Raw genomic sequence first — 16,757 nt, 5'->3', positions numbered from 1 at the left:
CAAAAACACCTCTACACAGTTTATCTTCCTGTTTATTTGTATCACATTTTCCATAAATTTGCAAATAAACTTCTAACAAAGCCTAACTTGGGATCTATTCCTGAAAAATAATTCAAGTTGGCATAACTGTTTTAGATTCTCTTTTCTAGGAGCCTTGAGAAACAAAGCTAAAGGTCACTCCTTCAATTTTACTTGTAGAGAGCACAGTTTTAATAGCTTTTGATAAATACAGAGGCAATGGGTAATAAAAGATTTGGGCTTCCCCAGTGGTTCAGCACATGCCCTGGAGAAGGAAATCGCAACCCACTCCAGTATTCTTGACTGGGAAATCCCACAGGCAGAGGAGCCTGGCAGGCTACAGTCCATTGGGTCACAAGAGGCTGACACGACTTAGAGACTAAACCACCACCACCACTGATGACTCGGCAAGTGAAGAATCTGCCTGCAAGGCAGGAGTTGCAGGAGACTTGGGTTCAATGCCTGGGTTGGGAAGATCCCTTGGGAGAGGGCATGGTAACTCACTCTGGTATTCTTGCTGAGAAAAATCACATGGACAGAGGGGTCTGGCTCCATGGGGTCGCAAAGAATCGGACATGAACTAAAGTGACCAAGTACATTGAGCAATAAAAGATTTTGAAGGAATCTGACAAAAAGGACATATAATGTAAGCATCAGATCAGATCAGATCAGTCCTCCGTCGTGTCCGACTCTTTGCGACCCCGTGAATTGCAGCACGCCAGACCTCCCTGTCCATCACCAACTCCCACAGTTCACTCAGACTCAAGTCCATCGAGTCAGTGATGCCATCCAGCCATCTCATCCTCTGTCGTCCCCTTCTCCTCTTGCCCCCAATCCCTCCCAGCATCAGAGTATTTTCCAATGAGTCAACTCTTCGCATGAGGTGGCCAAAGTACTGGAGTTTCAGCTTTAGCATCATTCCTTCCAAAGAAATCCCAGGGCTGATCTCCTTCAGAATGGACTGGTTGGATCTCCTTGCAGTCCAAGGGACTCTCAAGAGTCTTCTCCAACACCACAGTTCAAAAGCATCAATTCTTCGGTGCTCAGCCTTCTTCACAGTCCAACTCTCACCTCCATACATGACCACTGGAAAAACTATAGCCTTGACTAGACGAACCTTTGTTGGCAAAGTAATGTCTCTGCTTTGGAATATGCTATCTACGTTGGTCATAACTTTCCTTCCAAGGAGTAGGAGTCTTTTAATTTCATGGCTGCAGTCACCATCTGTAGTGATTTTGGAGCCTTGAAAAATAAAGTCTGACACTGTTTCCACTGTTTCCGCATCTATTTCCCATGAAGTGATGGGACCGGATGCCATGATCTTCATTTTCTGAAGTTGAGCTTTAAGCCAACTTTTTCACTCTCCACTTTCACTTTCATCAAGAGGCTTTTTAGTTCCTCTTCACTTTCTGCCATAAGAGTGGTGTCATCTGCATATCTGAGGTTATTGATATTTCTTCTGGCAGTCTTGATTCCAGCTTGTGTTTCTTCCAGTCCAGCGTTTCTCATGATGTACTCTGCATAGAAGTTAAATAAACAGGGTGACAATATACAGCCTTGATGGACTCCTTTTCCTATTTGGAACCAGTCTGTTGTTCCATGTCCAGTTCTAACTGAAGCATCAGAGGGGTCTTAAAATAACACTGTCTTATCTAAAGCAAGGTTCTTTGGCCTGACTCTAATGCCTATTGAGGAACTTTTCTTTATTTGATTTCCTTTATATTTATAGGAAAAGAAAAAGGAAAAAAGAAAACTGGAAATGTAAAACAATTTTTCAGTCTACTTCCAAGAATGTCTTGTGCAGCTCACAAGACAACATCTGCACTTTAGTGACAGTGAAGGATCTTCAGCAATTCCTTAAAAAATATTAAACTTGTCAGACTAATACGTCTAACACAATTTTAGTTGAACTTTGAAAATATGTATTTACAATGTGTATTACAGTGAATTACTTGGAATTGAGGAGGCACCAACATGAAAATTAAGAATGTAATTTTTTTTCAGAGAAATAAATGAGCAGCCACAAATAGTAATCAATATAAGAGAATAAGTATCATCCTTGTGGTTCCCAAAATATTTTTTTATAAAAAAAAATCTCAAGTATCAATAGGAATTGTCTATCAGTCTAGGTTTTCTGGTTTCTGTACTTTGAAGGCATGCAGCCTTCATAAATGAGACTGGTGTTCACTGCCTGAAGGGTAGAGAGTTTAGGGAAGAGTATTTCTTGAGCATCTAGTATGCACTTGGTTTTACGGCACTTGTTTCTGCACACATTTTGAAACAGTAAAACATACTTGTTTTGTCTGAAGGTTTCAAACTGGGGCCACTTACTTGCTAAACGACCTTCAGTAAACTACATACAGAGAAGGCAATGGCACCCCACTTCAGTACTCTTGCCTGGAAAATCCCATGGATGGAGGAGCCTGGTAGGCTGCAGAAGAGTGGGACACGACTGAGTGACTTCATTTTCACTTTCATGCATTGGAGAAAGAAATGGCAACCCACTCCAGTGTTCTTGCCTGGAGAATCCCAGGGACGGGGGAGCCTGGTGGGCTGCCATCTATGGGGTCGCATAGAGTTGGACACGACTGAACCGACTTAGCAGCAGCAGCAGCAAACTACTTAAGCTCTGTGTGTCTCATTTTCTTCATCTGAAACATGGGACTGCAGGGGGCTAGCATGTTTGCCAAAGTTACTTGGAGAAATAAATGAACTAATATGTGAAAATCCTTTAAAGTTGTTTCTGGCACACAGTAAGTACTCATTATTTGTTAACATAATCATTTAAACACCCTGTCCCATTTTAAACTGGGGCTCAGAGAAGTAATTCGTCCAAGGTATCATAATCATAAAATGGTAACACAGGGAGTTGAGCCCAAATCTGTATGATTCTAAAATTCTTATTCATTCTTTACTGTTGGAATATGTTAATATATATATTAAATGTACATATCTGTTTATATATATTATATATGTATGCACACGCTTGTTAACTAAGAAAATTTAAGACATTCGTTAGGCCTCCAACATATGGAATGATAAACTGAAATCACTAGTCTAGAAGAAAGCATCACGTGGTTGTGAATTAGGGGGCTGTGTTACTGTGTAACTAACTCAGTGGATTATTCTGGGCATCAAGTTTCTCCTTTGTTAATGGAGAAGCTACATGATCTAGGATCAATCTAGTTCTAATATTCTTTCAGTCTGTTTAGGAGCTGGTTCCTAAAGCCATCTTTTTCTTTTTTTGTCTGCCATATAAACCCAAGCTCTATCTTTAAAGGAGGCAAAATTCAGTATTATGCATGCAGAAAGCCACACAACTGTATCCTTGAAAAGCTGGTTTTACCCAAGCATACAATCTGGTGCATCAGCTTGGCCACAGCCAAATAACTTTCCAAACTGATCAGCGGTAGGTTACTAGGTCTCCGATTCAGCCCATTTTCTTGTGCACTTAAACCATTCAAACTTTGTGAGTCTACTGCAAATCCGCCTTATATTTCCCCAACCCCTCCACAAGTCTTTATTTAAAGAGGTCCATGGACAGAGGTGCCTCGTGGGTCACAAAGGGTCACAGAGTCCGACACGACTGAAGTGACTTAGTGCGTACGTGCACAAACGTACGTACGTACACAAACACACACACTCTCTCTCTCTCTGACCGTGCTGGGTCAGACTACCAGCTAAAGACTTGAAAACTCAGAAAACTTTTACAATGCATCCACATTCTTCCCAAGTAAAAGTTGTAATGAAGTTCAAGTCACAGCCCTTGCTTTATAAACACCTCAACAAAACAAGCACGATCTTTTTTTTTTTTGAATCAGTCTATGGGCACCTGCCCGGATAGCTGGCTCTTCTCCCTCCAATTGGCTAAAGTGTCTGTCACTCCAAGCATTTACCACCACCACCCCGCCCCCCCCAACTTCCCCCGCCCTAGAACTACCTTCGGATTTAAACCTAGGGCCAGGACCCCCGCCCTCCTTCCTGGGGCTGGTCGCTGATTGGTCGAGACGTCCCTCCACGTGCGCTGCCTAGGCCACCGCGCAGCGCCCGCCGGGAGCCGGGCTGTGAGGCTCGAGGACCTCGCGAGCGTCTCCTCGTGGACTCCCCTCCCCCTTGCTGCGACAACCCCCCTACCGCCCTCTACCCCCGCTCCGACCCCACTGGTCCCCGAAACGGTGGCGGCGGTTTGTGGTCGTTGGTCCCACGGATTTAGGACCAATATTTGAAGATCCGAAGGGGTGAGGAGGGGATGGGGGCCGCGGGGTCACTGCCAAACCGCCTGTAACGGCCGGAGACCGTGCCTCCTGGCCGCAGAAAGCCAGGTCCAGCTCCCCGTCCCGGCAGCCGCGCCGCTGGGACCCGCGCTTGGCTGCAGGCGGCGTCTGCGGGCTGCGCCGTACCCCCGTCCCCGTCTCGTGGAGCGGCAGGAGGACAGGTGCCCTCGGCCGGGCTCCCCACTCCTGGGCGCCTTCTGAGGTGCCTGCACCCGCGGTTGCCGCCAGCGCCCACTGCCCGTCCGGCCGTCGGGCCCCGGCCCCGGGCTCCCGTCGGGGCCCCTCGGCGGCGCCCTCCGCGGCGCCCGGCCCTCTCCCCGCCTTATTTCCGCTCTGTGCCGCCGCCTTCCGGCCGTCCCCACCTGCTGCCCTCCATGTTCTCCTAACACTCTCTCCGTCGACCGCCGCGGGTCCAGGCCGTCTGCCGCGTCCGTGCGGCCGTTGTCGGGCCCGCGCGTTCCTTCTGGAGGCTCTGGGACAGCGCCCCGGGCGTCTGACTGCTGGGTGAGGTTTGGCAATCGCGTCGTCCTTCCCATCGTTGAAACGGGGATGAGCCTCGAACTCTCTCCCTCGCCCTTGATGCCCCTTCCTTCCCTGCCCGAGGGTTCGCGTTTGTCGGGTGTTGACAGCCGAGGGCTGCGGGTGGAGGGGACCGTAACTGACCCCTCTCCCGAGACTAGCAGTGCGCGGCCATGGACGGCGTGCGGGCGGGCGTACACGCAGGGTACCATCTTGTTTCCTAATGCCAGATAGTTTTCATAACTAAGTTTAAAAATACTTTCTTTGGGGTACTGAAAAGACCTCTGAGTCTGGAGTCGGGAGACTTTAGAGTTCATCTTGGCATTGATATTCTGAAATCCTTGTGAAACTGCTTTATCTGGACAGTCTTGCCTCATATGTGAATTTAGTTTATCTAATGTTGACGTTTCTTTAAGCTATCTCTTTACACTCTTGATTAATGCTCTATAGCTTTTATCGTGTATGGCGATTCTAATACGGGTCAATATCAGACGGGGCATCTGCAGGTGCTTTTCAAGGACGTGATTTCTTTTACGGATCTTCCGCTTTGTGTTTGAGGATTGCTATAGAACCAGGAAGCAGGATACGTTGCGTGTAAAAGTAGGCTAACATAAATAACATTGGCGTGTTGATAGAATTTTGCTTAAGGATGTATTTTTCTTTCAAGAATCTTCAGTAGTTGGACCAACTTCCATTTAGAGCCTTTCAGGATTAAACTTCATCATGGGCTCTAATGATAGACTTCTTTCCAGAGAACACATTTAAAACATTGTTTGAAAATTAGCTTGTTTGCAATTACGTACCCTTATAGACATAAAGAGACTTCCCTGGAGGCTGAACTGGTAGAGTCCGCCTGCCGTGCGGGAGACCTGGGTTCAATCCCTGGTTTGGGAAGATCCCCTGACGAAGGGAAAGGTTACCCACTCCAGTATTCTGGCTGGAGAATTCCATGGACTGTATAGTCCACGAGGTCACGGAGCGTCGGATACGACTGAACGACTTTCACTTGCATAGACATAAAGATTACTACTGGTGCTTCAATCAGTGCTGTAATTAGAACTGTTTTGATTGCTAATTTTGACTTAAGATTGAGTATTCAACTTGAACATTATAATACTTGAAATATGAATGTGAAATGTGAAGTATGAGTTTTATTGAAATGTACGACGTAGCCTTACTGAATATATGATGAGGTAAAAATTATCAGGCATACAAGAATATGCCTAATTTATGGACCGAAATTAAGGTTTATATTTTTAGTGGTGTCATGTTTGTTGTTAGGAATCTTAGACATGCTTATTTAAGGAGGATTTGGTGTAAAATCTGACCAGATATGCATATTAATGCTGTGTTTTTTGTTTTATTACCTCATGGTTGGTGAGGAAAGAAAATACGACCAAAATCTGTTCAAATTATAACAGGTTTCACATGACATTGATTATAGAAGACCTTATATAAGCAATAGTAAATGCATAATTTTGTAGCAGTACACAAGAATTTTGGTTCTATTGTAAATAGCTTTATCCTGAGTTCAAAAAGCATATAACACTTCCGTATTCAAAGCACTATTTTAGACACTTATTAGTTCCAGTTATTTTTAAAGTAGTTCAATTTTTAAGTGTTTTCTGAATTTAAATCTGCCGTCCACAGTATTACTGCTGCTTCTACTGCTGCTGCTAAGTCGCTTCAGTCGTGTCCGACTCTGTGCGACCCCATAAACGGCCTCCCACCAGGTTCCCCCGTCCCTGGGATTCTCCAGGCAAGAACACTGGAGTGGGTTGCCATTTCCTTCAATGCATGAAAGTGAAAAGTGAAAGTGAAGTCGCTCAGTCGTGTCCGACTCTTAGCGACCCCACGGACTGCAGCCTAACAGGCTCCTCCGTCCATGGGACTTTCCAGGCAAGAGTACTGGAGTGGGGTGCCATTGCCTTCTCTGACAGTACTACTAGAAGTTGTGAAACACCGAGTTCTAAAACTTTTTATACATAGATATATTTAACTTAGGAGTAAAATGTAGGAATAAAAATACAGAAATAAAAATGTGCTCTCATCTGTAATAAAAGTAAAGTGGAAGGTAATGGAACCACTACACCCTTTTATTTTGAAATAAGCTTAGACTTACACATCCATACATTTTCGATTATCCTTCTCATTTTTCCAACCATATTGCTATAGTGCAGTCTGTCACTAAAATGAGTTGTTGCTAAAAAATCTCTGTTGATCTGCTAACCATGTACCACCGTCAATAACAACTGAACGAACAAGTCAGAAATTTAATGCCATGTAATTTAAGGGATACCTTAAAGATCTAATGTGCTTTTTATAAGTGTGTTTTGATATTTTTGAAATTAATATTTTTTCACTGTTAAATTAGTTTTTAAAAATCAAAATTTATAAAATGTTCATTTTCACAACTTCATAAATTTTTACGTAACAAGTTGAAGTTTGAATTTAAGTATAGCTTGAACACAACTGACATTCTTTTAGATGAATGATTTTCACTTATATTTTGTTAAAATTGTGTTTCTTATTTTTCATTAATATATTTTCTATTTTGAAACTCAGTAGGAGTTTGAAACTTGAAATTTTTGTTATTAAGATGCTTAACACTAATGAAGATACAGTTAACCATTTCAGGCTAAAGACTTGATTCAGATTGCTGCTTGAGTATCTGTCCTGTGATTGGCTAAATATTTTGGTCCTTCCACTTTGGTGGATTTTTTTTTTTTTCTTTTTTTCTTCTTTTACTTTAAAATAGAGATGAAGAGAAATCTTTGAAAGTCCAAAGTTTGGGGAAAAAAGACTTATCTATGAAAGCTAGAGTCCACATAGGGTACAACAACTTTTAATCTACCCTTCCCAGTTTTTGTTTTTTATAAACATGGTATGCCATTCCCATGTTCAGAATCCTCCTTCGTTTACTCAGATTATTTGGGTCAACAGGGGAAGGAGAAAACCTTGTAAAACACATAGCACTGTGAATCCACAGCTGAAAGTGCCAGAGGACTAATTGAGTCTTGGAACCTTCAATTGATAATATCAGCTTTGTCATAATGTATAGGACTGCTATGCCTCTTTGGAATTTTGGTAATTCTCAGATTCTGAAACATTTTGAAATGAGTATAAAAATACTGTATGCCTGCTTTAGATTTGACTTATGATTCTCTGGTTGAGGTTCTTGAATTCTGGCTCTTTTGTAAACATTTTGGCTAAATAAAGTATGGTCTTCATGTTAGATATTTTTCAGCTTTCTTAAATGTGAATTAGATATATGTATATGTTACTTTTGTTTGGGAGACTTTAAGATAAGAACATACTCTTTTTAAAGAGAGTGGGATTGGTGACTCTCCAGTGTATCTTATACTTCTGCAATTTCAAGTTTTTGTATTTTGATTGAGATTTCTTGAAATGTACTAAATATAGCATACATTTTTACTATCTCTTTAGAGAAAAAGTCTTTAATGTGGGGTCTGGCCTATTATTTAAACATGGGACTCTAGATAATATCTTTAAAACACAACTTTGGTGACATGGGCTAACTGAAGATATATATCTATAAAGTAATTGGGAGGGTGGGGTGGGTTGCAGAAATCAGCCATTTGGAGCAGGCTGTGCATTATACTTAAAAAAAAAAAAAAAAAAAAGTCCAGAACTGTTTTGGATAAAACAGAAGCAGAATCTGTATTTATCTGTTGTGCTTATAGGCAGTAAATTTCATGTGTGAGGTAACATATTAAACTAGAGTCTCTCTTTGCTCATCCTTTTTCTTGCAGCATGTTTAAAAAATGGAAATCTCACACTTTCCTTTTCTCTACATTGTGTCAACATGATGTCATTAGTGTAGTGGGCCAGTATGATGTCCTGTGGGATCCATTAAGGTCCCTCTAGAATAAATGATGGGCTTCCCTGGTGGCTCTGACAGTAAAGCATCCACCTGCAATGTGGGAGACCTGGGTTCAAATCCCTGGGTTGGGGAGATAGATCCCTTGGAAGAAGGCATGGAGAACCAACCAATTCTCCAGTATTCTTGCTTAGAGAATTCCCTGGATAGAGGAGCCTGGCAGGCTGTAGTCCGTGGGGTCGCAAAGAGTCAGACAGGACTGAGCAACACACAGAATAAATGATGGAAGAGAGCCAGAGTTTATAAATCTCTTAGAGTTTGAGGGTTTGGGTCCCAGGTCTTTTCAATGACTAGTTTTATGACCTTAAGCAAGTTTATTTACTCTTAATTTTCCAGTGTGTAAAATTTGAGGGATTTAAGGTCCACTTGCAATTCTAGTATTTTCTTACTGCAGAGTCTGCAGTAATGGTATAATGGCAAAACCTAGAATAAAACAGTCTTAAACTGAGAAATGTAGTTATATCATTTAAAATGCTCTTAATTTTAAAGGAATGATAGTAGAAAAAATTGTGTTTATTCAAAGACGAAAGGCTGGTTAGCTAATATTTAATGATTCTGATTGTCAAAGAGTATCATCTCGTTTATAAGAAACTATTAATAATAGTTTATTGGATTTATATCACATTAATAAAATATATTCCTAAAGTATAGTGTAAGATACACAGCTGGATATACAGACTTAAGACTTTTCCTTGGATAAGGCTTTTTTTCTACTTCTGTCAGTTAATAAATGTATGAGGCCAGTAAATTAGAAGAATCTGAAAAACGTATAAAGAGAAATGAGACATTACCAGCCATGGTGAAATGAACATGGAAGGAGAAATTGAAGAAAAGATGAACAGCTTTCTACCTTTTCTGGAAATGGGCCTTTACATAGTAGATGTATTATTTAAAACAAGAGTTCTTTAGGATACCAGTTATACCTGTTCTTCAAGTGTAAATACATTTTTAAAATGAATTGTTAGTACCCAAATAATATTAATGAGTAGATACTCTCTTTTATTATAAAGATGACAGAATGTTTTAATCTGAATCAAAGATGAATAAGAATGACTATTTAAACCAGTATTGAATTCTGTTACTATCACTAGTCAGACTTGGGAAGATTTAAGTTGCTTTTTGATTATCTTTGGAAAGATAGCTATTGATTAAACTTGAAAATATGTGAGAGTTGTGTCCTGGAAGAGGAGAATAAGTGAAGTCATTTCATGAATGGGGCACAAGTTGATAAAATATTAGAGAGGAGGGTTGGAGGAAGTGGTGAGTTGAACCTAAGAAGGTGAAATTCAGTATGAGTCTAAAGTCTGGTTACTTGTTATAGGCTAAGGCAGATGTAGGTTTTTTGTTTTTTTGACAGTTTGCTTAATTTGAACTGTCAGTGTCATGCAGCTGTGTCAAACACTAATGTCTTTCTTTGCACTGGTGGCCTTTTCAGTTTCAAAGGAAAGAGGTTAGTGAGGAAGCTTGAAACTATCATAGAAGCAGTTGATACACTCATTTTCCAAATGGCTCTCTAGAAAGCTAATTACCAAGGAAAGTTAGAATATCATATTGAAATGTTTGGGAAACACAGAGTTAAAGCGGAAAGATTTGTTTTTATTAAAATTTTTGTGGCCTTAAATATGCTGCTGTTCATTGTGATGCTCCTAAGAGGGAAGTATAGTGATTCCCAGGTATTAGGCATAAAACACATTTTTGAGGCCTGCTAATAGCTTCTAGAATAATCATTTTAGGAATATCATTTTAGAAAATGTTGGATTAAAGAAACTGAATCTGCCTGTCTTGTAGAAGACACGGGTTCGATCCCTGGGTCGGGAAGGAACCCTGGAGAAAGGCATGGCAGCCCACTTCAGCATTCTTATCTGGAGAAGCCTATGGACAGAGGAGCCTGGTGAGCTACAGTCCATGGGGTCGCAAAGAGTAGCTCATGACTGAAGCAGTTTAGTACACATGCACAATAATGTTTAGAAGGAGAGAATCGTTTTTCAAAAGCAGTTATATGAAAGGGGCATGTTCAGTTTGGCCAGAAGGATAAAGTCAGAACCTGTAGGTGAAAGTTAAAAGGAAAAAGATAATGATTCATTAAAAAGACCTTTATTAAAGAATTAGCCCAAGTTATGTTGTTATAAGTATTCAAAAATAAGATGGGTGACTGCTTTGCAGCAAAATTGGTTGAATTAAATGATTTTAAGATCTCTAATTAAAGTTTGAAGTTATTTTATTAGTTTTCCAGAAAGTTTCCATTGATGGATTCCCCCCCCCAAGTTTATACAGTATTTTTAAAAAATCACACTGTAGTTTTAATTGATTTGTTACTTTAAACATTTTTAAAAAAACTGTTATTGTGAAAAAAAAATCTGGATTCAGGTTATATGATCTCAAGTAAATTATGTTACTTTCTGGACATCTCAGATTTTTAAATAAGTAAAATGAGGGTAATATAAAGTAGGGGTTTAGGAATCCCATATTTAGGCAGATGGGCTTCTAATTTGCATGTCTACCCTACCAAGCACTATCAATTTATAGGCACTATGACTTTTACCTCTCTTATTCTCAGCTTATTTATTTTTAAAATGGAAAATAATATCTTAGAGAGTAAGTACTAGATGAGATAATGTGTGTAACATGCTTGTCATCATGCAGAGTATAAATGTGCTAAATAAATGAATGCAGAAATAAGTGTACAGTGGAATTTCAGAAATTAGTAAAGGTAGAAGTGTAAAGTGATTTGTCAAAGATCTGTTGACTGAGAACTAGAACCCATGCCTCTTATGTTTATTTAGACCACAATGTATCTTCCTAAGCTAGTGAATGTGCCAGGGAATGTACATTGTGGTAGGGATTTGGGAATCAAAGACCAGACTCTGCTTAAGATCTGTCAGGGGTTGGGGAATGAGGGGGCGGCAGGGCCCAACAGTCCCTCACTCTGAGATGGTAGCAGTACAAAAGGATACAGCATCTAATTTAGCATGGAGAAGGGATGGTTTGTTTTTGCTTGTTGGGTTTTTTTTTTTTTTTTGGAAAATATTAAGTTTGGGAGAGGCAAAGAAAGCAAGAGAGGACTGTGGAGCAGCCTATGCAGAGGCTGGTGTATGAGAACATGGTGCGTTTGCAGAATTGCAACTAGATAAGCTTTGTTGTTGACATACAAGAAGCGAAGTTTGAGAGAGATAGGCTGGGCTGGTGAGGAAAGGACCTTTATGATGCTTTTAAAAGAGAGTTTAGATTTTGTCTTTAAAGAACAGTGGAAAATCCCTGAAATGACCTTTTGCTTTTAGTAAAAGTAGCATATGCTCTTGATAGTTACAGAAAAGCGACAAGTTAAGGTCCCTTAACTCTTAGTTCCTACTTATAGATGATAACTACTGTTAAAGTTCCCTGTAAATTTTTCCAAATCGTGTGTCTTTAATTTTTGTGTTCACGAACATCTGTGAGTATATACATATATATCTTTAAACAAAAAACACGGTTGATACATAGTCAATATATTGTTTTCCAACTCATTCTCATGTGATATTTCTTAAATATTTTTCCATATCAGCACACACAAATCTATGACATTCTTTAATAGCTGCATAACATTCCATTATGTAGGTATACCATAATTTTAAAATCAGTCCTCTATTGGTAGACCACTAGAAATTTTTTAGACTTTTTATTTTGAACACAGTGTTTCAGTGAACATGCTTGTGTTTATATCTTTATATACTTGTACAACTATATCCGTAGGTTAATTTCTTAGTAATTACTGAGTATATATACATTTTAGAATTTAATAAGATTGCCAAATTTTCCTTTAAAAATCATTCTAATTTAATGCCTAGAGTGTATGAAATCATGTTAAGGTTTTTTTTTTTTTAATTTTCTGTTAGCATCTTCATCTAGCAAATAATTACTAAGTACCTTCTGTGTACCGAGCACTGTGTTGGGTAATAGGGAAAGTGTTCAAGGCACATAGGAATCTCTGCTTTTATGCATATCAGAGTTTAAGCCACAGAATGTCTGCAGCTTTTTTGTTTGGTTTCTACAGTTTTTGTTATTTATAATTGAATTAATTTCCAGGGTTTTCTTTTTTTTTTTTTTTTTAACCCTGCAACATTTTGTTTTCAAGAAACCATGAACCTCTTGTAGAGATCACTTCAGTTCAGTTCAGTCGCTCAGTCGTGTCCAACTCTTTGTGAGCCCATGAATTGTAGCACACCAGGCCTCCCTGTCCATCACCAACTCCCGGAGTCTACTCAAACTCATGTCCTTAGAGTCGGTGATGCCATCCAGCCATCTCATCCTCTGTTGTCCTGCACCTCCTCCTGCCCCCAATCCCTCCCAGCATCAGAGTCTTTTCCAGTGAGTCAACACTTTGCATGAGGTGGCCAAAGTATTGGAGTTTCAACTTTAGCATCAGTCTTTCCAATGAATACCCAGGACTGATTTCCTTCAGAATGGACTGGTTGGATCTCCTTGCAGTCCAGGGGACTCTCAAGAGTCTTCTCCAACACCACAGTTCAAAAGCATTAATTCTTCAGTGCTCAGCTATCTTCACAGTCCAATTCTCACATCCATACATGACTACTGGAAAAACCATAGCCTTAACTAGATGGACCTTTGTTGGCAAAGTAATGTCTCTGCTTTGGAATATGCTATATAGGTTGGTCATAACTTTGCTGCCAAGGAGTAAGCGTCTTTTAATTTCATGGCTGCAATCACCGTCTGCAATGATTTTGGAGCCCCCAAAAATAAAGTCTGACACTGTTTCCACTGTTTCCCCATCTATTTCCCATGAAGTGATGGGACCAGATGCCATGATCTTCATTTTCTGAATGTTGAGCTTTAAGCCAACTTTTTCACTCTCCTCTTTCACTTTGATCAAGAGGCTTTTTCAGTTCCTCTTCACTTTGTGCCATAAAGGTGGTATCATCTGCATATCTGAGGCAAAAAAAAAAAAAAAAAATGCAGGCTTAAAACATAGAAGGAAGCTGACTGCATGATGATGATATTACTCTTTCCTGGATTGTAGGTCCTTTTAAAAAGGCAGAGTCTATGCTTGAACTCCGGAGAAGGCAATGGCACTCCACTCCAGTACTCTTGCTTGGAAAATCCCATGGACGGAGGAGCCTGTTAGGCTGCAGTCCATGGGGTCGCTAAGAGTCGGACACGACTAAGCGACTTCACTTTCACTTTTCACTTTCATGCATTGGAGAAGGAAATGGCAACCCACTCCAGTGTTCTTGCCTGGAGAATCCCAGGGACGGGGGAGCCTGGTGGGCTGCCGTCTATGGGGTTGCATGGAGTCGGACACGACTGAAGTGACTTAGCATAGCATAGCATGCTTGAACTCTCTTTGTATTAAATTTTGGGAGGAATATTAAAAGCCACATGGTCCAGCAATGCCCCCTTTGCTTGAATCTCTCCAGCATGTCCAGCCTGTGTTTGAATACTTCAGTTAGGCAGGAAGACATCTTCTGGTCAGCCGTTTCCAACTTTGTGCAGTTCTGTCTGCTTGGCAGAAAGTCCCACTGAGTTAATCTGTCCTCTGCTGTCCACCTGAGTTGTAGTCCTGCCCCTCAGGGTCATCCACATGAATAAAAATCCAGAAAAATGCTTGTTCATAGAAAACATTCAGTAAATGTGTAGAAACTTGAACTGAATTGTGAGAGTTTGACTCATTAATTTTTTTGAGTTGGAATTTGGGTAACATATACCCTAGATTAAGTTTGAACATAATATTCTACCAGATTACATTTTAATCATGCCATTTTTATGCTGTGAGTATTTGCAAATGTAAATGGATGACATGTTAATGCAGCTCCTTGACTCAAATTTTAAGAATTGAGAGATTATACATATGAATCTGCAGATTTCCGGCTTCTCCTGAAACCTTGGAAAATTTAGCGTAACTGGGCAAACTGGGGATTTCCTCACAGTAACAGTTTGCTAGAATTGAGTATCCACTGCCTTTTCCCAGTGTCTTTCTTGTTAAACACAATCCACAGCACTTGTCAGAATCCTGTGGTTTTGCCTTTTGTTTTCACTCATGTAACATTCGTTGCCATGGCCTTATAGGCATTTAAGTTGGTCATTTAGTGGGTATTCAAACTTAGCAGGCCCAGAACTGAACTCTGCTCTTACCCCTAAGTATAAGTTCTAAGTTCTATCTCAGCCTTCCTTACTTCCTTGATGCTTGTAGATCAGGCCAAAACTTTGGTGTTATCCTTGACATCTCTGTTTATCTCATATCCAATCTGTCAGAAAGCTATTGGACGTACCTTCTAATTGTATCTCACGTCGGAGACTCCCCTCCACCTCTACCTTTCTGGTCCATGGCACTATCATCTCACCTGAATTTTAGTCTTGGTTTTTGTTGGTCTCCTTGCTCCCACCTTTGCTCTTCTACAGACTTCACAGTACAACAGGCAGATAATCCTTTGAAAATGAAGGAGCATATTACTCTCGTGCTCAGAATCTCCAGTGGCTCCACATTTACTCAGAATCAATGCTGAGGACCTTCAGCACCTGACTTAGAAGATTTGTGAGATGTGGCAGCTTGTTACCTTGCTGACTTCATCCCCTGCTGTTCTCTTCTTGGCTTTACCATACTGGTCCCCTTGCTCGCCTCATATGTGCCATGCACACTTCTATTCTCGGGCTTCTGTCCTCATTTTTCCTTTTGTGTTGTTCTTCCCAAATAACTCCAATGGCCAGGTTCCTCAGTTCTTTGCTCAAATGTTATCTTCTCAGGAACCTCTGAATATTAGTTATCTGATTAAAATTGTACACTCTCTTCTGCACACCTCTTCCCCAACCATGTACCCTGTTCATTTTCCTCCTCCTGTTATCTTTTAACATATTATCTACATATTACTTGTATTATCATTTGTTTCTCTTCTTGGAGTATAAGCTGTGCAAGGGAGCAGTTTTGATTTTTACCTTACTGATGTATCCCAGACTTAATGAATAGTGTCTGGCATACAGTTTGTCCTTAATAAACATTCATTGAATAAATGAATGAGTGAATTCATGTTTGCAGTCCCTGGTCAGCAGTTTGTTTTTTTTTTTTTTTTATTAATTTATTACACAATAGGATTATTTTCCTAAAAGTTAACTTTAAGTATATATATTATTGTATTAATTAGATAATAAATTTATAATGCTTATATCCAAACTACTATTTTAAGCCCTTTATGCTTAATCCTGTCAGCAATCTTATGAAATAGAAACTGTTATTTTCTACTTTTAGAGACAAACTGAGGCCAAACTTGCCCAAAGCCATAGGTAATATGGGGAGGAACCAGAGATCACATCTAAGCAATCATTTAGGTACCTGAGTTTGCTCTTAATTATCATACCATGTTGCTCTTTCTATTTTAAGAAAATTAGGTTTTTATTATGTTGTGTTGCAGATCATTTCACCCCCGTTTGTAATTTTCTGCCTTCAAAATAGTTAATACTTACATAGTAAAAATGAAGTGAAAGTCTCTTAGTCGTGTCCAACTCTGCGACCCCATGGACTCTCCAGGCCAGAATATGGGAGTGGGTAGCCTTTCCCTTCTCCAGGAGATCTTCCCAACCCAGGGTTCAAACCCAGGTCCCCCACATTGCAAGCGAATTCTTTACCGTTGGAACCACCAGGGTAGTAAAAGTAATTTAGTACTATTTTTCTTTGAGGTTTTTTTGTTTATTTCTTAGAAGAGCCTTCTTGGTTCTAAGATAAAGTAAATTCACTCATTTCCCCTTTAGTTTTGATCTGTAGAAGCTTAAAGTAGTCAGGTACATATTTTTATATCATCTTGACAGCACTGAGATTTTGTCTGAAGGGGACAAAATCTCTGGAACAATGGTTAGGAACCTAGCATAGTCAGCTCTCTGTATCCATGGTTCCACAACTGCAAATTCAACCAACCTTTGATCAAAAATATTTGAAAAATAGTTCCAGAAAGTTCCTTAGACTTGAATTTGCCACACATAGTGGCATATATAGCATTTGCATTGTACTTACAACTCTTTACATTATGTTTATATTGTAAGTAATCTATAGAGATGGTTTAAGT

At 40.0% G+C, this 16,757-nt stretch overlaps 1 protein-coding gene across 5 annotated transcripts in view; it reads left to right on the top strand.

Annotated features, from left to right (window-relative positions):
• The first annotated feature begins 4,167 nt into the window (after positions 1–4,167).
• Positions 4,168–16,757, top strand: part of RBM46 (RNA binding motif protein 46) — a 58,786-nt gene continuing 46,196 nt past the window's right edge. For 4 of the 5 annotated variants that reach the window (XM_024977323.2, XM_024977324.2, XM_024977325.2 and 1 more), the window contains exon 1: positions 4,168–4,256. The gene's annotated coding sequence lies outside the window, so the exon portion shown is untranslated. Of the gene's footprint in view, positions 4,257–4,665; positions 4,797–16,757 lie in introns of those variants that run through there. The other variant, XM_005217439.5, reaches the window with a different exon arrangement.

The sequence above is a fragment of the Bos taurus genome, chromosome 17 (genome assembly GCF_002263795.3).
Source record: "Bos taurus isolate L1 Dominette 01449 registration number 42190680 breed Hereford chromosome 17, ARS-UCD2.0, whole genome shotgun sequence".
NCBI classification, from domain to species: Eukaryota; Metazoa; Chordata; class Mammalia; order Artiodactyla; family Bovidae; genus Bos; species Bos taurus.
This window is presented reverse-complemented; position numbering and strand designations above follow the sequence as displayed.